The 27149-nt window shown below is 35.3% G+C and overlaps 1 protein-coding gene across 1 annotated transcript in view; it reads right to left on the bottom strand.

Moving 5' to 3' along the window:
• The window catches only part of LOC110370055 (regulating synaptic membrane exocytosis protein 2), a 102283-nt gene extending 83330 nt beyond the window's left edge, over positions 1-18953 (bottom strand). Inside the window, 2 exon segments of the mRNA XM_049850838.2 lie at positions 1350-1380; positions 18827-18953. The gene's annotated coding sequence lies outside the window, so the exon portion shown is untranslated.
• Between the last annotated feature and the right edge of the window lie 8196 nt (positions 18954-27149).

Below are 27149 nucleotides of genomic sequence, written 5' to 3'. Positions count from 1 at the left end.
AATGGAAAAGTTTTAATGGGATTTCATTTGAACGAAACGCTTCTTACGGCAGTCAGTTATGGAATTGTTCCTGATAATAGTCCGCCTAGCCGCTCAAGTAGAACATTGTTATGTCTTTACCTGAAGATATTGATGATCGTGGCGCGAGGTGTGTGTGGCTTTTCTCAACTTGATTGATGGGCAACCGATATATTCAACATCAATATACGTCAGTTTCACATCTCAAAATAACTCATTTTAGGGATTAATGTCTGATAAAGTATGTTTATTAAAACGTATCTGGTAACAAAATCAAGCCATGTTCCACTAATTTCTAGTCAACGTCCCTGATTTACTGTGAAAATACCAGTCGTAGCTGATATGTCAAAATATTTGTATTTTCAGGATTCACACAATTTCACAAAGCTTCAACGGAACACCTGATTCCGAGCGACTCCAAAAATAACCTTCAATAGATACTGATTCCGTAAATTTCTAGTTAATATGTATATTCGTACTTTAGCAGAACTTTTTTGTTGAGAACGTGCTTCGAATTATCCGTACAGTTATCTGAAAACGAACCAAAGTCCACAGATATGAAACGAATTTATTTTTATAGGCATTACTTTTAGGCAAAAATGAGCTCAAACACCGGTAAAGATAATATCCACATACAAAATGTAATATGGCAAATAATTGGAAAAACGATTCGTAGACAAAAGAGTAATACATGTGAAAGGGATATTATTTCTGGTAATGTTTTACACGTAGCTTAGTAGGCTCGGAGGCTAGACGTAGATAGGGAATAGGAGGTTTAAGTACGGCGGGAGAGAGCGACGGTTCGACGGCCGGACATAAATTAAGAAAGAATGGCCGAAGTCGTGACTGTAATAGCACATTGAACAGATTAAACGCCTATGAGACGTAAACGTTCCGATCTCGCCCAATGTCTGCTATTTTCTTTGCAGCCCTACTTGATTCATATCATAGTAGTAAGTTTTGCAGATAACTACTTCTAATGTTAAGATAGCAGTTTTATTTATCTGATAATTTTATGACTTCAAAACTTACTTACAAAAACGTAACTTTAAAACTCTTTAAAATACTTTTACTTATAATGCTGGTATCTTCTTTGGTAACTTTACCTATATTAATTGGAATCACAATGCAACCTGTTTCGAACTGAAACAAATTGCTCTAATACCTTAAGTTTACCTTATACAAATATAGTAAAGTGTTTCTTAAAATATCAGAAAAAGCTTTCAGTGACTTATAAAGGTTGTCGCGGAAAGATCGTAGAAGCATGTTTACGAAGCTCGGCTGTTAAAACAATAAAAATATACCTTATACATAGTTAATATGTAACTTACCCTGAGGGCAGATCACGGGCTCCCTTTGTACCTGAAAATATGTTAAATAAGTTAGGATTATTTTGCTTTGATGAGGGTACGGCAGGCCATACGAGACATTTTGAATTGTACCCGAAATTACGGAAAGCGGTACAAATTTTAACCGCTAAAGTGATAATTGAAGGAACATTTGTGGAGTAATTTTAGAGCTCGGGGTGCCAGAAAAGTTCTTATAATATTTTTGATTAATTTTGCCAGAAAATATCGTTCATCGTCAATCGATAGCGATAATTAATTGAACGCTGCGCTTTAAACCACTTTGAATTACACTTAAATTTTAAAACTGATTTCGTAAATAAAGAGCATCATTGCTTTTCACTTAAAATAAACGTTTTACCCAAATTGATATTTATTATGAAAACAGCAACACGTGTAAGTAAAGCGAATAAACAAAATTCGCTCCTTTAAATATTAAACCTTGTTGTCGAAATATCATGACCTCTGATCCATTAATAATAATAGAGCTGCACAAGTACAATCTACTATATTTTTATTAAATTAATATGCACGCGGCACGTGTAGATTTTATTATTTTCATTTCATTACCGAAAGCTACCGTCCACAAGTATTGCCCAAATACCTGGGCAAATATATTCTGTCATCCCTAACGTATTAAATTCATGCAAGTGTACATTTTGCTCGCAAAATACATAGTAACTTTGTCGTTCACGTCCCAGTATCGTTAATAGTTGCGACACTCAACTTCGAGAAGCGTTATTGCCAAGTTTTTATTTTTATACACGTGTGTATTTGCTAAGCTTTTCACTAGTTTTATTTCTCTTTAAATGCAAAATTCACTTCTGCATATTTGCGGATGGTTGAATATATCCGCAGTGTCTTTGGGGACGTTGAGTAAAGTCTACTACAACCACATGTAGATTGTGTAGCGTCGGTCCCATTTCGTCTCGTGTTCACTCTCATTGTAACGTTGCCACAATCTCGTCCATATCTTGTAAGCAAACATACCTACAAACCAAACCAACAAACTAACGAAGAACTTACTGCTTTGGCATTTACTTAATGGATAACTTACCTTATTACTTACCTAAGGACTATTTTCAGGAGTAATAATATGTATAAAGTAAAATGGTTTTAAATTACAGTCGAAGAGAGAGAAATAAATAAAACCTGAGATGAGCAAAGTGAACTGAATGTTGTTCACATGTTATAAAAATAAAACAAGAAATATTTATCACATGAATAGGAATACAAGAGAAACAGAAGTTATTTATGGATTGTATCGCTTATCAATATTTCTGCGCAATATTTGTTCAGGCGTATTATAAAACAAATGACGATAAGAAATATAATAGCTAACCTAATGAGCAGGAAACAGATAATGATTATTTATTAATGGAATAAGAACGAAATCTACGACAAGGTTTGCGCTTCCCCCGTCTTCTCAGCCAGCTGATATTTCATTCATAACGACACGGTATTTTATTAATGGGGGACTGGTGACCTCAGGCTCACCCAGCAATTATTTTCTTACTAAAGAGCCGTCAAATTAGATAAGGCTCAGAAAACATAGCTGGCCACTTTTGTATAGCTCTCAAATGCGATCCCTTTCATTCATAAATACCGCTTTACCAATAATAATATTAAACCTCATCAAAAGAAATAACGTTATGAGGAGCCCCATTAAGCCCGACACGATCAATAAAAGGTAATACTTTTAACGATGCCAAACATTTATTCAGACAATTAAAATAATAATTATGTCTCCAATTACTTTCCGATATAATAACCATCCTCGATTATAAAGAGAACTGTTATGACGACCCAATTATATTTAGGATGCTGAAATCTCAGTTAATAGCTGCATATTAATTTGCGTGGGTTGCCGTCCTCACTAATGAAATAAATGAATAGAAATTGCACTTAAATTCGCACTGCAAAGATTTTACGGAACAAGAAACAGCAGGAAATGAATTTTCTTTGGCGGCCACTCAAAATATTCGTTTGACGCGAGGCAGCTGGCGTTTCACGAAACCGACCTCTTTAGTTTTGTTTTAATAATACTCCAATAAAATGGGACGGTCAGTTTTATTTAAGTTTTTTCTTGTTGTTTTTATTCAAAACATGAAAGCAAAGTAAAGATGCCATAAAATTCTGTTGTTTGCTGAAATAGGGAGATAACGCGAGTATCAAGCTAAGTATAGTATAATCAGGGTATTATAATAAGCAAACACAGTAAAGTAAAGAAAGACAGACAGTCTGTCTGCATGTTTCGGATGTGCAAACAGTTGTCACACTACCTGATTAACCATATAGAAACTTATATTCGAGAAGTTTGACAAACCAAGGAAAAGTTTAATTTGGTCCCACACCAATATTCTGTCATCACTATCTTCGGAAAGAGGTAGCAAATAAGGCTTACGGCTAATAGATTGATTACTCCACATGAGCCCGCCTAGGCAACCGAGACGTTAGCTTAACGACGACGGCCCGTCCGATCTCCGCCCACTGTATTAGGTTTGTGCCTTAATCAACTTTCTTTGTATATCGTGAGATGAAGGAGTGAAGGATATTTCCTAGAAACCGCTCTATCATTTTCCACGTGCCGCTATTTGTAATGATATTCTAGATAGCCAGCTTTATTTTTTTCATTTCATTATTTATCATCTTTAGCTTGAATCTTATTATTCGCGTTCAGTCTATATTTTATATTAGTTTATCTTAAAGCCTACAACAGTTTCTATGGTATCATTATTGACCTTTCATTTTATGAATAGTCGCTACTCCTGTGGTTTTAACCACATGCTATAAAAGTGTAAAATGCATTTGTACTTTCTCAGGCTCTAGATTTATTTGCGTACTAAACATTTGGACAGAACAGTCAAAGTTACTTTCACATTTTCAATACATTTTAGTAAGGATCAATCAGAAATTGAAATAATGACACCGAACTCAATATTAGAAATAGAACATAGGACGCAATCTAATGTCAAATACCTTTAAGTTCACAATAGGTCTCAATACGTTAGGTTCACGCGTAGGTCATTATCTATTATTGTCACGGAGGACAGAAGACTAGCGGAGATGCCCTAAAGCAGGTAGGTCACGCGCCTTCAGGTAGGTCAAATACGTCACGACTACGTCACGGCAGGCGTGGATGGACAACGCCCACATACCGTCCTTCACTTCAAATTGACATCTTGTCATCTAGTCGTATTTTACCACAATTTGAATATATTTAATTTTTATTTGATAAAAACGATGAAGTGTGCTGTTATAAATTGTAGAAATTGCTCAGGATCCAAACTCAAACATACTGACAGGATAACATTTCACGTGTAAGTAATATTTTAACTCTAAAACATATTTTTGCTAGAGACATCTGTCGTCGAATAGCTGAATTTTAGAAGTTTTAGTGAATTTGTATTATTTTCGTATCAATGCATACTATTAGTACCAATTTTGGCTAAAATAGCAGCTTCATTTTTACTTGCATGCTAAAAGCTTTTTATACCTTATTTACCAACCAAAACAAATAAAAACATGTAATTTAAAAATTTAAAATACGCCATCTTACGGTAAGTAGTTGACTTAATATTTGAAGTAAAATTGCGTTCGTCAGGCCAGATAGACCACGTTGCAATAATAAAATAAGTATTAATTTATGAAAATATTATTTCATAAATTACTTAATTATTATTTCCTTTTTAGATTTCCGTTAACCATGATATAAGAAACACATGGATACGCATCATAAATAAACCAAACTGGATACCTACGAAATATTCCAAAATATGTTCCATACATTTTGAAGAAACTGATTTCTATGAAACAAACTGATTTTTGAAGGCGAACGTGGGCTAAAGCCAACACGCTGAAGCCCTTTAGAGACAACTTTAATGAATGGCAACACAAAACCGACGATTATCCCTGTATACACTATAGAAATGTACCCAAGGACAATCCCCGGTTCTGTGTTAAACTATTGCTAATTATGGAATAAAACTACTAGGGCTATTGGGATGGGATGCTAATGGACTGGGAATGGGGATAATAATGGTACTATGGCACCTGCCGATAACAATATTTGCACACGTAAAAATGACAGGTGGACACTTATTATTTTACGAAAAATAATAATCACGTAACCTAAATCCAATATGGCGGCCGTCCCAAAGTGGCGGATTGGCTAATGAAATGCAGCCCTATGAATTCGGTATGAAAAATAAAAATAATAGTTTTTAAACTATTATTTTTTACCTTTACAAGTGGTTCAGCCACCTTGATGGTTATGCGTTCAAAACTACAGATGTAGTTTTATCAGTGTTACCAGTCGTAGAAAATTCAATCACCCATACTTAAAAGAGGTTTTATTTGAAAGCTACAATTATTTTAAAAATTATCACAACTTTTATTTTTTTATCTAAAAAACATGTTTTTGTTGAAGATTACTCGATAAGTGAATATGAATATCTTTGTTATGATGGATGAACAAGGATGTTCCTGTCTATAGCTTTATAGAATATTTTTCTGTTAATACCTACTGTGTTATTTTAAATAAAACTTTTTACGAAAATTTTTACACATTTATTTATCTTGATCCTCAGCAATATTTAACCTATATCTCTCTTCCCTTACACACTTTTTGACTGTACTTTTACTCAGGATAACATTCGACGCACATAAAATACCTCAACTAGTGGATGCGTCACTATGATATAGTTGTGAAAATTCTAATTTGAATAACGCTGTCCCTAAAATGTTTAATAAAATTTCCATTGTTCTTGGTGAATTTCATAATATGGCAACATCGAAAAGAACAACAGTCATCATCAGTAAGGTTCTAGAACAAAAAGAACAAATTTTCGTGCTTGTGACGCCATAGTGGCTAGTAGACGAACTAACACAATGACATAAGTTGATACTTAAGTAATACCATGGGGTATTTTAGACCCGTGGTGAATAAAAATGATTTTTAATCGAGTCTCCGTTTAATGGTTCCTAGTAGAATCATAACTATTTCATTTCTGAGCTGGTAAATGAATTGTTGTGGGGCAAGTTCTCTGCACCCGATAATACTTGTATAAGTATTATTTTTCTAACTTTTTATCTCTCTTTTTCTTTGGTCATTTCAAATGAAGCTTCTTCAAACTTTCTAATTCAATTACTACTTGTAAAGAATTATTAAGTTTGAGTATTTACTTCACTTTTAGTGGTCGGTGTTAGTTTAGGGTTAGACCTTAATTGTCCTATTCCACGCTAGATGGATTTACAAAAATTGGTGGCTTCCCATAAAAGGCGTATATGGAGCACGGGTGGAGCCAGTAACGTTCCTCGTCCCCGCTCACCCGAATTTTGGCGCGTTGCTTTGTTAGGAGATTTTACGTTAGGGCACCTCCGCTAGTCTTCTGTCCTCCGTGATTATTGTCATGTCGTCGACGAACGACCCCGCCATTTATTTTCATGGTAATTTATTCCGAATAAAAGAGCATTCCTTTATATGAGTTTACGAGCGTGACTTACAATCGTAACTTACTTCATCATGCAAATATTGACATGTTATTGAAAAACAATACAATGTGCTTTCACAACGTAGGACCTGCTATGTATGACAGTTCCTTGATATGTCATGTATCTCAAGGTGTCGACGCATGATATCACATTTAATTAAACAATTAATTTCGTACATAACTTTGCTTAACACAACTAATTACTTAAGGATAACTCGCGGAACGCTTATAAAGAGGCTCAGAAAGTAGAAGTGTCAGCCGTAAATTACGAGACAAGTTAGCAACATTATCTATATGTGAGCACCCCGCGGGTAGGCTTGTCACTCCACGAGCGTACATTTAAATAAAAACAATGCATGCGTGAACAGGGGCAGGATTCTCTCCATCATATCGCAACTTGTGAGAACAATAAATTGGCAAGCTTTTATATTCTAGCTATTCTAGCTAAGTATAAATTTATTTACAGTCTGTACTCCACAAATTATTATCAACACCAATATTATTGAAAATAACTACATAAACACTGATTACGAAAACAAGAATCTAATAACACGCTTATTATCATTATTTGCAAATCATGGTCTGTCATAGTATCTAACCTCTGTCAATATTAGTTTCCAAATTACAAAGTCCCTGGTGAAACCGAAGCTGCTTCCCTCGGCCGGTAAGCGGCCGGGCTTAAATCCGGCCACCCCGAGCCTGACACGGCCCCGCAGTTCAAAATGTCAAAGTGACAATTTGTCTTCTGCGCTAAAATGCGATAAGTTAGCTCAGAAAGATGAACGGAAGATAAAACCCTATCCTTTGAATAACTCGGAGTAAATTGGAAATCTTGATGACGTCACAGAGCTTAAGAACCAAAGCTATAGATATGTTGTTCCCTTACGCTCCCTTACGATGAATTCAAAGTCAAATCGAATACAAGTTGTATTTTCCCGGGCGTTTTTATATTTATGATGAGATTAGCGCCCGACACATTTGCTCCTGATTTTATTTATATCAATGTTTCGCCACTTTTCATTTATTAAACGAAATTATTGTTGCTTCAAGAGATTTCCGTATGATACAGGTAAATCGCGAGCATCCTTACTAATATTATAAATCGTGAGTTTGTTTGTTTGTTTGTTTGTTCCGCTTTCACGCCGTAACTACTGAACCGATTGCTTTGAAATTTTGCAGACGTAAAGTTAGGAGTCCGGATTAAATAATAGGGTACTTTTATCCCGAAAAATAGATATTCCCGAGGGAAAACCAAAATATTGTTTGCTTGATGGATGGATTGTAGATGGCGCTGTGTGTCGTTTAAAACAAGGTAATATATTGCAAACGAATATAAACATGTTAATTTAGAAGCTAAATGATACGATAATGAATCCCGAAAATGAGGAATTCCCGAGGGATGATGTACAATTTGTTTAATCGTCTAAACTGTTTTTTACATCTACTTATATATTGCAAACGAATATGAACATATAAATTTAGAAGCTAATTCCGTTGGAATGAGAAGTTTTCTTATAGTTGTGATTTATACCGCAATATAACTGAATTCCACGCGGCGAAGCCGCGGGCGGAAAGCTAGTTTCAAATAAGTAGGGCGTCTCGATACACGACAATCTTCATATAAATTACAGTTGCTTAGCCCGATGTTTCCTTCTATTTGTTACAATATATATTCGGTTATTCGTCGGAAAAAGCTTTGCATAGCTATTAGGTACGTATGTTGAAGTATGTATTTCAGATTTAGATTTATTGTATAGCGAACCTATTATCGAATGTTATAGATGTCATAATTGTTTTCTTAGTTCTATTCCCTGCGGTTTTACCCACTTCCCGAACCGAGTAAAGAGTAGAGTATGTCCTTTCTTCGATTCTAGGCTATTGATCTAACAAACGCTTAAATCAGTTCAGTAGTTTTAGTGTGAAAGCGCGACAGAAAACAAACAGAGTTACTTTTTCACTACGGCCCGCCATACAAGGCCAGGGCAAGTTGTTCCTAAATCAAATACTCGTTCATGAATTAGAGTCACATATGGAGAATCAAAAGCGACAGTTAGCTGGATGGAACAGCTGTTTTGGCGATATTGGCTCGTTCCGCGCGACACGTCCAATGCTTACAAATACACTATGTTCCGACAAATCGATACCTGCCGCCTGCCATCAGAACGTTATATTTGTACTGTATACATCCACAGTTCACTTTATACATAGAAACCTAGTAGATCTAACATTGCGTTTAATACCACACAGGTCTATGTACAAAATAGTATATATGTACTGAACGAACTATTTGCAATATTTCAAAGCTACTGCAGCACAGCGTGGGGAGTTTGTAATAGTGCTGTAAAATAGAGCTCCTGAATTATACCTGAAATGGTGAAATCAATATGGTTTAGAAGTTTGCTTTAACTTGAATATGATTACCAAATATAGATACGGTTTTTAATACTTAATTCCAGGGCCTATAAAGTCAAAAGTCTTTGTTTGTATTGAAGCTGTAATAACCAAAGAATCCGCTTATCAAACTGTTGTGCGTTAAAAGTAGTGTAATTCCTCAATATTTCTACAAGGTATTGTGTAGCCGCACTAAACGTTATGAATGACGTTGCCCAAGACGTCAATTTTGCTTTATTTCTATCGTGAAACTCGGCGAGTTCTCATTTACATACACTTTGCTGACCCAACGTCGATAAAACCCTTTTATCGCAGTAAAAGGATTTCTGAGGTTCCACAAAGAATTCTTTACTATTTAATAGAAATCGGAACATTTAACAGACCATTCACTGGGATCCGTCATTTAAATTGGTGTTATTATTTTATTTGGACCAGACGGGGCAGATGGTACAATTCTGTAACCATTTGGTACAATTTCAAAATTGTAATCAACTTTTCATGGAATTCGTTAAAACTGTGTTGAAGTAGATTCTTATTTCGATGCGTAGTTAAACAATTATAGTTCGTCCTTGCTCACACAAACGTATCTCTTAACACAATTTTTTGATAAGTGCCACCAATAAGTACGCTTTTCGGCTTTGCTGGCTGGCCATAATACGCATCATTTAGGCGTTATAGTGCGTTTTCTGCTAATGGACTATTAAGAACAGGTTTATCACTGAACCCATCCAAAACATTAGTTAGAACAGTTACTAGTAAACCATATAGACACATATGTAGATAACATACATATCCATGATAAACCATATAGATACGGCTTGGTTTGTCCAACGAGTGTCAGAAGAATATGTCGCGGGTACGCACGCGGTTTCAGGCGCCCTAATCAATAAAACCGGTAGCTTTAAATTTTATGTTGTTAAATCGTGCACAGGCTGCGACAAGCCGGGTGTAAAATAGACTAGTTTCTAGTGTCACAATAAAACTTATACATATTCCGTGGACCTAAATAAATAAAAGTAAATTGATTTAGAAAATATTCAAATTAATTTAAAATAAATCTAATAAAAGTCATGAGCCCGGTCCTTCTTGTTCTATAACTTTGTTAGGATAATACAAAAGAAATGCAGAAGTTAAAAAATATGAGCCAAAGTTTCCAAAGTGATTTGCATACTAAATATAAAGAAACACTGAACATGAACGGATCGCACGAGTTTTAAAACAAACGACATGAATTTTATACCCTTTCGTAAAACTTGAGCGTCGATGGAAATTATCGATTTCTATAGGTATACAAGCTTAATCAATAGAGAATAATGATTACCAAATTAATTACAAAATTATGTTTTCTTCAAGTTACTAGTGATCATGCTTACTTGAGATTGAATTTCGATTTCAAAACTTCTGCTTTTAGATATAACCAGATAAACTTGAACTTGACGTATGTTAGGTTTAAAAAGTAACACAACCTAGGTGCATACTAAATAGACGAAGGGAATACAAAATCATGGTTGCAACGCAGATAAAAGAAAGAAAAGCCTATAACATAACCATATCAGCTTACCTATCTATGCAAGTTTAATAGTTATGGAAGCCAAGATAAAGTTAACAAATGCATCAGTTCCCAATTTGGAAGGCAGCGATAAAAATTCGCTGATCATCCAAAAGGGGTCGGGTGTGCAAACGACGAGGCGTGTCCGCCCAACCATTTATTTTCGATTGTTCTAAATCTAACAAATATAGTTTGGCGTTGTACAGTAATCCATTTTTTTGTGGATATCAAAATTGTTTGTGCCGCAGTTTTGCAGCTTTTATTGTTTCACTTTTATATTGCGAAATGAACTTTCAGTCGCCGTTTAGTTTTATCACAATTGGCTTTACATTACATAAATATTTCTTAGCCAACCTTTGTCCCAAGTTGGGTATTATTTCGTCATAAAATGGACCTGTCAACCAAACTTCTTGCGACTATTTGAGGTTACACAACAGTGTCCATTTAGTGGACGGTTTCTGAGAACCGTTCGGTCGTTTGTCTATTAATTTACCAACAATAAAATTGCTCTGAAAAGAGCCACAGGAGAGGTTAGTGCGACCACTGTGTGACTGATTAAATCACATCATTTTAAATATCTTCGATTCAGGTAACAACTAATCTACTACCGAAATTATTATATCACAAGTAATGTAATGAGGGTCTTTCCGTTCGATTTCATAGGAATTCAGAAGAAGCTACGTTACAAATCGTTCATTGATGTTAAACCTTATCAAAACAAAATATTCTTACGGTTTCAAGATGGCGTAACAAAGTGACAGAACTACTTTCGCGTCCATAACAATCTGGCAAGAATTAAATAATTCCATAGAATATACTCGAACAATAACGATACAAAATAATAATATTATTATGCAGCTTATTTATCGTATTACATATTTATCGAGTTGTTATTCAACAAGTTAATATAATGCAACACGTTTTATTGTAAGATAAGAGCGCGTCATGCATTCCTTGGTAAACTGTTAAATAAAATTGTGTGGTTCGGAATCAGCGCCATTGTAGCAATGTATATCGAGATACGTGTCACGTAGTGTGAGCTTGCTGTCTCACCTACCATGTTTGACATAGACTATAGACGCAAAGTATAATGTCGCTATTTCATAAAAAGGCTTTATTTGTTGGTTTAAAAATATATTAGGTACAATAAACATGTTTTGCCAATAGAACACCTACAGTCTCTACACCTACATTGCATAAGTTATTTTAGTCCTAATTGGGCGTACCTAAGCCTATGTTTATTGATAGTCAGTCTATTTATTGATGAAAAATCCTTCATGAAAAACTTAATAACAGAAGCAGAAACTAAGAATAGAACGTTAGATCGTAGCTTAGGCTCTCAAATTATATTTAGGTACAATTATAAAAATATTTTTGGTTTGGCTAACCTACGCTATAAATTGCTTGCTCTTACAAAGAAGGTTTCAAAATGAGAAATTATATCTATATTATCTATTATTACATAATCATACACCGTTCTTACACTATGTATATCGTTAGCCTCAATATTGAATATCAACTGCGGTTGTGTGTCAACATTAGCGCGTTAAAGGCGTTGAGACAATTATTTATATATTAACTAATTGTTATTTAATCGATACAATTATACCTACACGTGTCAATTGAAGATATGTATGTATATCTACTTCTTACGTAAGAACATACAAAGATACTTATGGCTTGTTGTATTCCATTATATTGATTTATATCTTAATCGATCGTAAGAATATTAAATAGACAGAGGTTTTATGCAAAAATTCAATAAAGAGCGCGTTCACACTAGCGGATTCTCCACTCGGTTTTCTATTTCCACCTTATAAGTTAGTGTAAATCCTAATGTAAATGGTGCAGACACGAAAGAAATAATAAGTTTGTGTGCGTGTAAAGGTGTATATTTGAACAAAAGAGCTTGAACGAAAGATTGTTTATCTGATCCTAAACCTAAAACAATAAAAGGGATACTTTTATCGAACCTTTTAAGCTCGACAGGCGTTTTTCTCTGCTGCGTAAGGTAAGCTTTTTCAAGGGGAAACGAAAGGAGAGGGGCACTTCTCTACATTGCCTTTTAGAAAACAAGACTCAGGTACTGAAAATAGCACGAATGGAATGCAAAAGCTGCAGCTATTTTAAAGTTGAAACTTTGAAACTATCGTAAATAAGCTCAGAAACATGAGAAACTCTTACAACCCTTTGCTCTTCTATTCATAAAGGTATCGACTATCGAACCACCTAAATATCTATACATATACAGCATCACACTGTTCGCGCTATCAAACATAGGGAATTTAATATTAAGTTTAAGCTTACACATGGCAGCGAATTTCTCAACACTACTGACAGCACCTCTGCATGTTGTGGGTTTGATTCCCGCAATAACAAATATTTGTACAACCCACAGATTGGTGAGCACTGTAAGCTGTGTATAAGTGTTGGTATGTGTCAAATGGCTGATTAGAAATGCACAAACACGCATGTTCTATTGATATAAATATTTGTCTTTATAATTATCGAAACCTCTCTATATATCTGTGTTCCAAATTGTACACAAACATAGCTACAATATCAATATCAACATATTAATTAACGCTCCAAATGATATCATTAGGAGCACCAGTTACAAATGTTTGATTATTCCTGCAAATGTCTCTATGAAACGGAAAACGGAACGCAGGAAATGGTCCTGAGACAATTATCCTTCCTTTTCTGTAGAATACTACAGTACCTATACATACATTATACAGAAAGTAACGTCTTGACCTATTTTAAAGCACCTAAGTACTAGTAGACTATGAACTATGAACTATATACACATAAAGACTAAAATAACGATGTAGGTATGTGTAGTACGTAAGTATCAAGATCGTGCAGTGTGAACATGAGATAAACTCCGAAGCACCTCAAAGAAGCGTATAGAATTCAGCAAAGTTTCCCCACATTCTGGAGCACCATCCGTTTTGCGTCTGACTTCTAAAACTACTTGACGAGCTCATCAGAGTAAACAATAAACTGTTGTACGCAAACAAACTCTTGAGAAACGCTAAAGGCTCTATCAACTAAGAGTACATTGTTACTACATTTAACTTTGAGATTTAAAGGTGAAGGAAATTGGTACTCTTTACCCCGTCCGAAACGTTTGTCAAAGTAATATCGTGGCGCAGCTATAAAACCCATCCATTGTCATCATAAAATACTGGGAATCTCCTCACAAATGAGTCCTTAAAATCTCATTCTCTTCTAAATATAATTTGTTGAGTGTGTCTCTTAAAATGGCGAGTATTTCGTAAATAATGGACTGAGACGAGCATTGTGTTCAGACGTTATTGGATGTCGTGTACACTGGTCTTCACCTTAATGGCAGGTCGCTGTTATTATTATGAAATTGTAACTGGGTCGTGTCAACATAACACTAATGCAATATTATTAAACAAAGTGGAAAGTTCTGTCAGTTTATTTTTATATGATTCTTTGTCGTATTCATATGATATGCCTTGACTGCTTAATAAGGAACTTTGTGACGTCTGGTATTCCGAGAACGAATTCTAGCTATACTGAAGCAAGGCAGAGTAAATTCTTAACACTAATTACGAGTATTCATTAGGGAATTCTGAGTAGAAAGCCAAAGACTTTGTACCTATTCATTAGCATCTTCTATCTGTCACGTTATATGTATGTATGAATTAAGTACCTAATATACGATTATCAATTTCCGGGCAAGATTATTGATTAATATAATTATGTTGTAAGATGTCTATACGTAGGTACGTTTTCATCAGAGAGATAAATGGCGGATAAATGGGAGACACCAATAATGATCTAATAAAGGTTATTACATTATTAGTCGTTAGTGCGCGTCGATAAGGTAGCGCGGTGTACCGGAGTGTGCATGATAACACCCACGTTCCGAATTAATTAATTATATATTCATTCGAAGTATACAGATGTATTCACTCTTATTACTAACAACTTGTACATAAATACCGTAAGTACCTATAGGACTTCTTAAGAAATATCTACATCTACACAAGCCCAAGCATAATTTCCATTTAACCTACTTTAAAAATATTTAAAACTTTCGGCCTGAACGAAGGCACAAAGAAATGGAAGCGAACGCCGCGATTGTAAATAACTTTGAGTGTTAAAAGAAAATAAGTTATAATAACATTGCAACCTTATAAAATAATTCTGCGATACCACTGCGGATACTCGGTTGTTTTCTTAATTAATCTTCAGCATCCCTTTGGGTATACTAAAAGCAACTCTTTATGATTTTTATTAAGAAGCATCGTAAAAGTAAAGGCAAGATAAAGCGAGGTACGTAGTATTTACCTATGTACCAGAGAGATTTCTTCTTTTGTTTAGCTACTTATGTATTATTCGTACATGTATTCGTTCAACACGTGTTATGTTCCTATCTAATAATATGTAATTGGTACTGTTGTTATATGTTTACGGTAGGTATGTTTTATCATACCACGTACCTATTACAATCATTTATAATACCTATTTGTCAGTCGGAAATAGAACCAGTTTACATGTAAATTCTACATAGTATGTAGTTGTTACGAATATATCAAGTTTAATTAATATTAATCGCGGACTGTGCTGAGGTAGTGTACCGCTGTACGTTACACCGCAGACGCGGCGTGTAACGTAACGCGAACAAAGACAAATTGCAAGCGCAAACACATTGCCGTGCTCATTACACTACCTACCATTTATTATTAACGAAGCTTTGATTACCAACTCTACCATTGTACACCGCATTCCCTTAAGCAAAGGGCAACCAACAAACAGCTACTAAATATACAAAATCAAAATTCATTTAAATTCAAATGAAGCTGAAATTCTGGACTTTTTAAAAAGTTTTGCAGTTTCAGAACTCAGTCCTAAAACGCCCACACTTCACCAGTTTGTAGTGTTTATGTTGGGAAGTGGCGCAACAAACTCCCCAGCGACAAGTACACTGTAGCTTTTAATGGTAACGAAAGGGAGACTAATCAAGACTAGAACGGAATGTTAATAATTACGACATAAGCCTGCGTGTAAAATGTCCGTCAAACCAGAAAATAACGAGGGTATAGACGGCTATAGGCAGAGTGCGAGCAACTAAAGTCCTGCGATTCAGAATCAGATTAGATAAGGTACCTATGTACAAGAAGCGTTTCAGGTGGAGTACACCCTTTGTAACGATAAGCCCATTTTATTGTCTGCGTTCGTCGCTGGCCGCTCGCCTTTATCTTTTTACTGTCGGCCCGGACCGGCATTAGCAATATGCTTCACGAGTTACGGCTTCAACGAAAACTGGAAGCGGACAATTATTTTTTTTTACTCACTGATCGATATTCTACCGTCGTAGTGCTACGTTTAAGTGCTGTTTTTATAATCAAAGTTACAATAAAACAGGAGCAGATGTGTCGAATTTATCCGGCGTGTACCGCGTAGGCGTAGCTCAAACAAAGAGTACGTGACTGTTGGTGCCAGTGTAATCAATATGCAGCCGTGTGCAGCGTGGACGTATTTGATCGCACTAATTGGACGCATTTGATCACACCAACTAATTAATATCACGCCAACTAAATTATTTGATTCCAAATCCAATCACAAGCTTCAAGACATAGCTACGTGAACCTGATCCAAAGTACAAAAATCTGAGCCCAATTTTATATAAATTGTATATTTTTATCACGTATCCGATCGTTTAGTAGCGTAATGACATAAAAAACATTAACAACGTTTGCGACATTAAAATTCACGCGAAAATTTCACAGCTGTTGTGACACCCCGAGGCAATTTTCACGAATAATCGGAGAAACGATCGACATTAAAACATGTTAATTTCATTAAATACATTTTTATTTCAATCTCACAATCAACCGTGTCACACAAATCCTTTTGATAGTCTATTAGAATAAAATGCTAAAAATATTTCTTCTTTAGTAGATAGTATTTTGTTTGGCATGATTTTATTTTTATTCGATCCTGTAATTCTTGGTACAGGTGCTCTTTATATTTTCTCAAACTTCAAAGCCCGTTTAGTGCAAAGCGTTTCTCTTTCTGCTTGGCCGGACTCACCCGAATTACGTAGGTATACTTGCTTTACTTTGTTGCCAGGTTGACTATCGCTGTCCGCTTTGGCTAAGCTTCGTTTATTTTGAAGCGCTTTTGTTGACGACAAACTTAAGTTTATCCGTCTGAAGTGCACAGCGTACTCACTTGTATGCAAATGTTGAAGCAACAAACATCATAAACAGTAAAACACTGCTGACGCGGCAGCCGGCATGTTCCCGGCGACAAACGTCAAAGTCGCCCAACAAACTCCCCAATTGTTGAAGATTTAAGTACTCAACTCAATCAGCTTTGAAGTAGACTGCAGTACAATTGATTTCCCTTTAGCAGTTTCAAATTATAAAGTACCTAATTCCTTACAAAACCAGCAAGTGATAAGTAAGTCGCTACAACTGCCAATTATACCAGGAGCTAGTCACTGAATGTTTCTCACGTTTATTTTCCCTCCCTTCACAATGCTCACATTTTTCATGCTCATTATCTCCACTTTGCACTGTATGAACAAAGTATGACAGCACATTCATTAGAAAGGCTGCCTTTTCATCTCCACTAACTTTTGTATAGCTACTTATATGTAGCTACTTATTCACAGGTTCTTGATATTTTTATAAATGCTTTATTATTAGGTGTTGTAGGCGTTATTTGTGTGCCAATTTTAGAAAAACCTCTTTGTTTGACCTTTTGTGTCGTTAAATAAAATTGGCAGAGGTGACACGTAAACAAAAGTAAGTTGTGCGAAATTACTCCAATATAGCTTCACAGGAAATATAAAATCGCGTAGGTAGGTGGAAAACATTGTGGAGCAAAATAAATTCTTATGTTTTTACAAAAATGTCCCGTAAAACATGAACGTTAAAACGATTTGTCTTGTTTCCCTTTTGTTAAACGTAAGACATCGTGTTGCTACATTTATTACAACATGTTCTATTTTCCTTCTTTAATCAAACTCTCTTTGTGCATCACGTTAATAAAGTCGTCTTACATCAAAAGGACTTCAAGGGTTTCCAATTATAGCGAGTGTTTGCGAACATTCATTGTTATCTTATCTCCGACTTGTGAATCTTTCTTCAGAGCGAGGTGTGCTGGGATTGTGAAGCTACTTCTGTTCTCTCGCTCCTTTCTCTTTTAAACATTGTTATTGCTCGTTCATTACGATAATAAAATGTATCTGAGTCGCCACCTTGCAGTAACAAGACTTTACAGATTCAAATGGATAAAAAGGTTCACTCCGCCTCAATATACTTAGTTCAATTCAGTTACGCCCTTAGATAAAACGAGGTAAGAGATCACAATGCAAAACAAAGGACAGGGATTCAGTGATGTTTTTCTTAAACAATACGTTTCTAAGCTTCTACAAATTTTATGTAAACGTGCTGATAACATACATTTCCCTGTTCTTGGTTATTTGTACTTAATAAAAATAATGAGTGGAATAAAAATAGCGCCGTTAAAAAAATCGTAGCAAATGTGACGTCCGATAACTGTTCCGCCCAGACATGTAGGTCTCAAACCATTTTATGATTTTCTTGAAAGATATTAATTAACAAAACTATTGACTCCCTACCTCCTAATTAAAGTGAAGACATTCGATAACATTTTTAAACAGAAAACAACTAAATAAACCTGAACACTACGCGATCAAAGAGCGCCATTACGGTATCATTAATTAGATACGTCCTATACTTAACTTCTAAAATAACCTTGAATGTTCCAAACTATTAAATACATTAGGTAAGTAGACGTCAAGGGTATGTATTACTTCGTCATGCATTCAACAGGTACAGTTATATGGTAGACATCCACTGAAGAATGGATGTGCGTTTACGATATCTTATACGAGCGCGATAATGGAGTCGGTGGAGCGGCGAGCGCGCGCGGCGCCAGGGCCGACGGACGCTGGTGGTGCTGCCGGGGCTCGCCAGCCGGACTAAGGTAAATAATTAAATCGGCAAAGCGCTACTTACGCGGGGTGCGCGTCCGGGGTGCGCTAGTAGCGGAGGTGTGTGAGGCCGCGTGGCCGGGCTGCGGCAGACTGTTGCTCCCGGGCCCGCTTCACTTGTTACGTGCCTCCCGCCCGCCCTGCGCGGATGGTAGCCGCCCTCCGCGCGTCGCACCTTCAACCCCGTTTCGACAACCCCGCCCCGCATCCGCTCACCAATATCACGGGTCCTTCACTTTGCAGCATCCTCACTCACTTAGGTAGGCACAAAGGTGAGCATTTTCATCAGTTTCTTTCGGATGCAGCCTTCGTCAGTCAGGCAGACACGTGTCATGTCACATGGACGTGGAGGTTTTGTTCAAAAGTTTACTTTATCATGAGTCAGCATGACAATGTGTTTTTACCTTAGAACAATTATTGTTTTATAATGGGTTAAACTCGTGTAAAGCCTGCGACTTGAGGTTATACTTTTTACCAGACTGTTTTTATTTTTCTCTCTGTCATGTTACAGTGGGTAGGTATTTGTATTGTATATCTCCAACTACCGTCCAAGTGTACCTACTGTCATTACTAGGGTTACGAAAGTATATAGACATTTGTATATACAAGGTGAGTGACAGCGGCGGCCCCAACATCAGTATCTAGAACGCAATTCAATAACAGCCAAAACTACGAGTCACATTTACCTTCATAAACACCCAGTGTTTATTTATAGAAACATTATTGAGTTTTAGTGATCCCTGGGCACTACGAGCCCCTCTATTTTCTTGTCAATTTCTATACAAGTCAACGAACCTCCAGTTCTTACAGATGGATATTTTAAGACAGTTACAGTAGCCACCTATTTCTAAAATTAGTGAAGCAAAAGGATGAGCACAAATAATTTGTCACTTTATACAAGACTTTCAACATTGACATTTTATTTATATCACAGAATATCACAGAAAAGGTAAATGGTATTGTAGTGGTCTGGTATTCTGGAGATTAATGTCCAAAATATATATCCTATCACACACCTGCAATTTGGACGAAAATTCCTAGAAAAGGGGCTTACAGAATACTCAAAGCCAGACGTCGAACGAAATTGAAAAATCTGTAAACATGAAAATACACACAGGCACATAAATACCTGCGTATTTATTGAAGAGAAATGTACATGTTATTACGCTAGTGGATCTAGAGTTTTGCGTGAAAATATAAACATGTCAATAATAATAATAAAAAAATAATGTTACAGCCTTTTATCGTCCCACTGCTGGGCACAGGCCTCCTCTCACATGGAGAAAAAAAATAATAAAAATCTTTATTTTCTCTTCAATTACAGTGTTAAGTACATTACAATACAGGTTGCTTTTGTAAGAGAATGGTGTCTGTTTAAGGTTACCCCTGTGTTACAGATCACCATTTATCCTTTGAATGTTATACAGCACATTTTGTAAGGAGAGAGGCAAATAAAATCCTAAATACAACTATCTCTATTATCATAATGCCTGTATCACAAATGATTTAAAATAAAATAGGAAAAGCAAACAAACATAAGTCTCTGCACTTATTATTGCACATAAATATTTAGATATATAACCCAAAACTTAACATATAATTATGGTTTCTTCCACTTAAAATACACATTATCAAAGAATAAATAATAATAACATAATGCCTGTATCACAAATAATTTAAAATAAAATAGGAAAAGCTAACAAACATAAGTCTCTGAACTTATTATTGCAAATAAACATTTAGACATATAACCCAAAAATTAACATATAATTATGGTTTCTTCCACTTAAAAATACACATTATCAAAAATAAATAATAATAACACACATTTATTAACTTAATATTAAGAGTCACTTTTCTGTGGGAACAATTACATCAATCAGTGGTTATTCTTAAAATATGGGCACGACTCGTTATAATATTTAAGATAATGTACTAATAGTAAAATTAAGGAGACTTATAATTAAGACAGAAGTAGAGACAGCGCTTTGTAATTGATTTGTGGGAAAGCTAATCTTGACCGCGCAGGAAGTTTAGTAGGAACCTCAATTAATACAAACGAAATTCAATGTCACGGGTTGAATCCAGGACAGGTACAAGATTGAAGTCTTAAATAAGTGGCTTCTAAGCGGTTACGCCCCAAGCAAAGAGTAATCGATTGGTAAATGCAGAGACGACATCAATCGCGCGTGTCGCCGACGACAGATTTGCGATAATCCGCACGATTAGCCGACAAGCACGTCTTCTGCCCTCCCGAACGTATATCATAGATTAAAATAATAATTATACGTGGAGAGCGACCTCCAAACGTTAATTAAAGAGGTGCAACACTAACAAATTATGTAAAGTTAATGAGCGGGTAATTAGTTCGTTCGTGTAGTAAGTGTAATTATAGTGCACTCATGTGGGCTTGTTTATTGAATCCATTGTAAAGGCGAATGGGGTTGCGTCGAACATTCATTTGTTTTTTCAAAACTCTCGACGTTTGGCGTTTCATTGTATATATTTGTCGCTTTAAAATATCCTTCTCATGCAGAAATCTAAAAATATATGACAGCTCTTATCAAATAACTTAGCCTCTCTGTAGCAGTATGATGACTGTGCAACAGTCGACATGCGAACACGAGGCATCAAATTACTGACCTCTGGCCGACAAAGTATTTGTCGAGAACAGCACAGCACCTTACAAACCCTAAAAAAACATTCACAACTGTCATCTAGTTATTGTTAGAAGCACGTGTATGTAACAAGCCCACGACAGTTTATTTTCATCTCTATTTTGTCAGCTGTAAACTCTATGCGAAATGTCAATAAAGTGATTGCGAAGTGCATATGTAGTTACGGAGCAAAGCTAGGGTTTATTCGGAATAATACTATAATTCGCAATAATATAGCAGCTTGTTATCAGTATTTCACTTTACGAACTGCATTTGGCTCACTTCACTGTTAACTACGTGGGCGGGGATTATGCACTCTATGATTTTCCTCCTACAAGAAAATATACATCATTTTATTTTTAAAATATTCTTGCTAAACTGACAAATGCGTGGTAGCTGCCAGGTTAAACTTGTTTTTGTAAGTATTTTATTTCAAGCAGAAAATTACACACTAAGCTTTATATTTTCACTAAATATAGTTATACTTGATTTTATTTATAAAGGTTTACATACTTACGTGCTTTTATTATATTTATTCGTTTATATTTTTGTTTTTGCAGGTCAGACAGAGGTAACCTCGGTAATACGGTTTCCTTGACATAATTGCTGGGTTTCTGTGGCATAAATGATAACACTCATATTTCTTGCTTTTCTTGTTTTGCTCTCATTTAGTGTTTATTGTTGATCTTGGTTAAGTTTGTTTTGAAACTTCATCACATTTATTGTACATTTTACCAAACTGCACTTTCTGTTATGCATGTGGGTGGTAACTTTTGAGTACATTTAAGTAAGTTCTTTTAGAATCACAAAACTGAAAGATAGCAAAATGTCAATAGTCTCTGCAATGGTAGAAAGAAACTTATGCTCCTAAGTGAAATATAAAACAATTTGTATAAAATGGTAGGGTAGTGCCGCTGGCAGGGCGCGCGGCGGCCGGCACTCAGGGTCTCTCAAGGGCCTCGTAGAACCCTATTCTCAGAGCTAGTTCTTTTTCGTTGTATCTACGAATGAGAGGATTCATTTAAAAATACCAAGGAGAACGGGGTTTAATAGTGGTATGAAAATTAAAATTGAAATGTTAAGTATGTGATTAAAGATTTCTTTTATACTCTGGATAACATATATTATATATAATCTCATAATATATTATTTATAGGTAAAATGCCTACTATGATTGTCTAATGCGAAAAATGAAAACCGTGTATTTTATTTGCTGGAAACTTTAAATGACGGTCCCAATATGCAGCAATAACTTAAGTATAGCCTCCTAATTTGTAAAACCATTCCAGCCATTAATGCGTGCACCAGTGCGCCTCTGATAAGTTGCAAGCTCGTTGTTTACGATTGGGACTACCCCAAAATAACCCTAGTTTTAAATCTAAATAAGCTCCGTAATGAATTAACGTTAACTCTGCTTTGTTGCTTTATCAGTTAGGTACAAATAACCAAACATATGAAGATAAAGTACACTAAGTCATTTACATTGTAATATGCATTCAACAAACACAGATAAGTTCCTAAATTATTTACTGTATCCTCAATATTATTGATGAGTTAGTTCTCATTAGAGCATTGAATAATAATATTTACTCAATTACCATTCAATGCCATACTTATTTAGTCAAAACACGCGTCATCATCGAGGCATCATTGTGACCTATATTAATGTAATTAATATGAAATCTACACACCAAATATTTAGTTTATTCCGACAGTATCATAATCTACGTCATATTTTGAGCAGAATGACCTAAAAATATATTGGAAATATGGATTGAAATATCCAGTGGCGGATAAAATATAACTCAGTATTTTTAAACAACAGGGATCCCGTTGGAGGACCTCTCGAGAGGGTGAAGAGGGCTATCCCGTCCATAAGTGACAGCTCCTGAAATAAAAATAAACAAATCTCAATATTATAATCGTGAAGTGTTGAAACCTTGATTGCCGAGTCTTGATTTACAATTATATTAGTAACAGAGTGAGTTTGTGAGTTTGGATATTTGGATGTTCTGATTGTTTAGGAATTTCTCAATCAATCTGAAAAGGCTGTATATAACCAATCCAATCTAAAATATATTATAGGTACCTATTTTTAAGGTGTTCTTGTGAAAGCGCGGCGGCTACTAAGTAGTGTGATACATTTTTCTTTTCATTTCATTTCTTTTATCTTTCCCAGAGTCTGATATTTATTATTTTTATATGTTACATTTAACCGTATGCCAAGTCAATTAGGCGATATTGCTTCCGTTATGGAGAGTAGAGAGTAGATCTAAAGTGTGCTTGCTTAGGTCCTCAAACACTTTTAATAAGATACAAAAATACAAAATATTTACTACTTATTGAAGAAATAAATATTTTGTATTTTTGTATTTGTAAGTGTGTCTTTGAGTAAACATGTATAGTCAACAGTATACCTACCTAATTGCAGCAGTAAGCACGGTAGTTAACCCAAATTATTTGAAGTTTGTAAGTATAACTGATAACCTCATTACAATAAAAATAGTATTACTAACTTGTCCATTAAGTGGTTCATACGCTTAAAAGTTAACTACCTTTATTGATAGGAGCTGCAATGCACATAGCGCATCTCGCTAAATCATGGCTGTTATTACAGTAAACCTGACTGGGCTTCATTATCACCACCCGCATTATAGTAGGTACCTATAATTGGCAGATAACAAATCGGTTTAACATGAAGCGCAAGCACTGGGAGTATCTAATAGATTTTTTAGATATTTAATTAACAAAAAGTCTGATCCCACCTATAACGATGTGTTTGATTCAGATGATAGTTTATTTAGCTCCATGTCCATTTTGTCATGACGAGTTCCCTCTCGTTTCGGAAAGCTCGATAAATCGGTGGGTCCCAGCTGTCATTTGAACTTTTGGCAGTCGTTACGTAGCAATAGGTATTTAGAAGACAGAAATTCTCACTTTCAGCAGTACCCAGGTTGCGCGTGCAAAACACTGGTACTCAGCTGCATGGCTCATGGCTTTATCCGGTTAAGACTATAAATAAACCCCAACAGTTTTGGAAAAACGCTAACGGGGATCTGATCAACCTGATACATTTCATCATTCATCAACCACTCAGACGGTATAGATTAAATAGCAGTCGCCATTAAATGTCGAGTAAGTAAACTACGAGTAAACAGAATAACTTATAAGTAGATGGGCCCTCTCCTAACCGCAACAGTCTATTCAGTAATCCGCCTGACCAACGTTGTTATTGTAACTAAAATCCGATACTCATCGGATCTAGTTCGGTGAATACCAATAACTATGGAGACCCACCTAGTTAAACGGTAATGGAAACTTAGAGTGGATAACTAGTACTTACCTAAATAAGCTCAGCCGGCGTTACCAAAATACGTTTGATACAAAATAAAGACACTCTAACCTCAGGTAGCAAGTTATCTGAGCCTACGGTATTTTAAGTTAATATGTTTATAATTATTAAGGTAATATGTGTTAGGTATCAACCTACATTACAGACAGGTACCTACCTATACCATAGGTTATACCAAAACGAATTGAAATCAAATTATTCGATATATGAGAAAACATAAAAAGATCTTGAAAACATCGATTTTTACATCAATACGATTTTGTATTATTGTTTTATTGTAAACATTTTGAAATAGGTGTAACAAGGATGTAGAAAGGCCAAGAGTGTTGTAATTTCTCCGTCAACTTACGCAGTCAAGCTGCCAAAATAGGCATTTGTGAACAAATAAGTAATGTGTATCGTGCCTACTGCTTTCATTTCTTGTTTTGACTACTATGATCTGATGTAATTTTACCGTCTCTTACAGCATCTGCAAAATATACACGTAATTGATAATGTTTTACATATTTTATTAATAGTATTAAACTTTGACTATCCAGTCGAGTCACTGAACTTATGTGGCCAAATAGTCACGCATGAAGCGCCACTTCCGTCAGTGATTTTACTTGCGTTTCATTTCGTAATGTAATGTTCTATTAGTGTATAAATAATTAATGATAAGTCCTAATTTAGGGAAATTACCTACGTGACTAATTATAGTTTTGAAGTAAAATAAATTACCTAAAAGTGAATACCGCAATACAAGTGGAAACCGCTAAGATATGAATCGGTTTACTCATCGGGTGTGTATGGAGCATGTACCGGTTTTATAGAATACCTACTTTGAAGTACCTACCTATAGTATTTTTCTGGTCTTTTATCCCGTGATGCTTTTATCCTACTTAGGTACTAGATTTTACTCACTCCATCCTTCAAATATTAGTTAGACCATGTACGATAGAATATGTGACTTTGAATTACGACATTCACGCGAGTTCTATAAAAAGAAACAGCAACAAAAGCTATTTCTATTGCCAGTCAATATAAATTCATAACAGTCGATAAGGACCTCTCTAATCAACAATTGGAGGGCCTTGCCCTGTCCTCACGCCATTAGCAAGTACGCTACACGCATACTTACGACCTACTTTGAACTCGCCCTTATCTCAACACTATTGGAAAAGTTTTTCCTTTGTCGGGAATATACCACGATAACGATTGACGTCCGTTTATCTCACTTAATGATGACTTTGTTTATATTTTATTTATTTGCTAATTATAAAAATTATGATAATGGAATTAAACCTCGACATATTCTGATAGTCTGGTGTTAGACTACTTATAATTGTGAGGAAGGCAAAACAGTACGATAATATAAAGATTAAATCAAGGTCCACTAGCCAGTTTATATGCAGAATATCGTCATTTTAATTTCCACTGCACCCACTTACATAAACCAACTCACATATATGCTTGTACATAGATCAAGTACCTAACAAAAAAATGATTTTCAAACCTTTTTTAGCAAGCCACGGTTTGTAAGAAAGGCAACTTAAAATCGTCAACTTTTGTGAAATTAAATAATTATGCATTGAATTAATTGAAACTGAACAAAACCTACTATGTACAGTTCATGTGTTTGTTTGGTTGATTACGCCAATCTCAAGAAATGATCCAATTTGAGAACGACTTTTAAATTAAGTACGCATTGTAGTTCTTTCGGAAACAGCCAGTGAATTATTTATCAGATTTGAAACGCACCGACTGAACCGTATTTTGAAAAACGTCGGGAAAAATATTCACATCGCTTGTGCTACACACTTGGCCATTGTATTGTTCGGAAAACATTCAGCATTTCCTGTCCATCTTCGAAGAAGATAATTAGAAAACAAAGCGCTGATGAATGAAAACTGGACGGTATCATTGTAGACTAGTACAATTTTGTAGCCCACAAGTAACGATTTTAATCATAACAAGAATTGCTACAATAACGTTTTTTACGCTCTAAAGGTAATTCAACTTTTGAAATAAAAATTAAAAAATATATTATAGTAGGTCCAGGCATATCAATTATTTATTAAATTATTTCAGTCCACATAGACCAGTCGGACTTTCAGTAAACTCTGTCTAGAATGGTGTAAGGCAAACATGGTTTATTTTGATGTTCTGCGTGTTAAGGAGCTGTCTATGTTTATCAATAGTAAGTTTTGATTTTATCAATAGTGCCTAATAAGTAATCACAAGTAGCAAAATTGTTTCAAGAATCTAAAAATAGAGTTAGCAAGTTTCTAACGCTTCATAAATAATTCAGTACCGATATAATTAGAGTTATTGTGCATTATTGAGGTCAGCTACTATTA

Source organism: Helicoverpa armigera, chromosome 11, assembly GCF_030705265.1.
Source record: "Helicoverpa armigera isolate CAAS_96S chromosome 11, ASM3070526v1, whole genome shotgun sequence".
NCBI classification, from domain to species: Eukaryota; Metazoa; Arthropoda; class Insecta; order Lepidoptera; family Noctuidae; genus Helicoverpa; species Helicoverpa armigera.
The sequence above is the reverse complement of the archived record's forward strand: the minus strand, read 5'-3'. Positions and strand labels throughout refer to the sequence as shown.